Here is a 1304-nt window from a genome sequence, read left to right on the forward strand (position 1 = left end):
ATCTCTACATAAATTATACCAATCAACGATGGAGTTTTTGCTTCTTCCAGTCCAATTTACAGCTTGATTTATTGGAACTAAATTAACCCAGAACCAAACTATTTCCATTATTTCACATAATGATAGCTGACTATTACAACGGCCGCTAAGATCCGTGTAGGTAAAAAAGTCATTATCTTTACGAATCGATTGGTAAGTTTGGCAACCCCGTTTTGTACATCGTAATGTTACAACTTTTTTCATAGTGCCATCAGAATTTCGTTTTTTACTACTTCTTAAATATTCCACAAGTTGGCCATTACATACAACACCGTCTTTCACCTTTATACATGTCATCGGATTATCGGCCAGTAATAACCCTCGGTCTTTTAAATATTGAACACATACCACTTCATCTCTAATAATGTTCCTATATAGGTGACCAATAGTAGATGTCATGTTGAGTTAGAACTAGTGATGGGATTTTTCGTTCCTTTTAGTGAATCGTTACTTTCGTTCCAGGTTCACAGAAGGAACGATTCCAAATGACTCGTTCCTTCGTTCCTTTCGGTACTTTTTTATTATAGTATCATATTAAGGTTCGGTATTGGTATTAGGTACCGAGTACCGATTACCAATACCGAACCGAATAACCACAATCAGCACAACGTCCTGTTATAATAATTATATAATTATAACTAATAAATAATAATAATTTTTATTACAAACATAATTAAATAAAAATGTGTAACTTTAGTCAATATAATAAAATAATAAATATTACAGCTCGTATACAATTAAAAAAAAAATGAACTTACAAGTTATAGTAAATAAATTTAAAGATTATTATTTAAAAATAATAATTGTTCTGTATTTTTGACAGACAATCGATTGCGTCGATCTGTAATTATTGTCTGTAAAATATTTAGTATTCAATTTTAATTACTTGTGCATCGAAGTCTTTCCAAATTTCGAAGTTTTCGGGTTCAGTGGACATGTCAATTTCATCATTTATATTACATGGTGTTTGGTTTGATGTTATTATTTTAATTACGCTTAGAATTAATTTTTGGTATGCATTTTGGTATGACGTACTAGAAATAAATGCCTTTTTCTTGAACCTCGGATCTAAAATTGATGCTTCTGTTAATATGCGGTCCACGTTTATGTCTTTAAATTTTCTGTCTGCTTTAGATTCCATTTTTTCAACCATACAATAAATATTTCGAGGCAAATCTTTTTCTTGTTTTTTTTTTTTTATATGAGATATCAACATGTTAACTAAAATAAGAACTTTTGATATAGATATTCTTTTTCACTACTAA

Source organism: Acyrthosiphon pisum, chromosome A1 (assembly GCF_005508785.2).
Source record: "Acyrthosiphon pisum isolate AL4f chromosome A1, pea_aphid_22Mar2018_4r6ur, whole genome shotgun sequence".
Lineage (NCBI taxonomy): Eukaryota > Metazoa > Arthropoda > Insecta > Hemiptera > Aphididae > Acyrthosiphon > Acyrthosiphon pisum.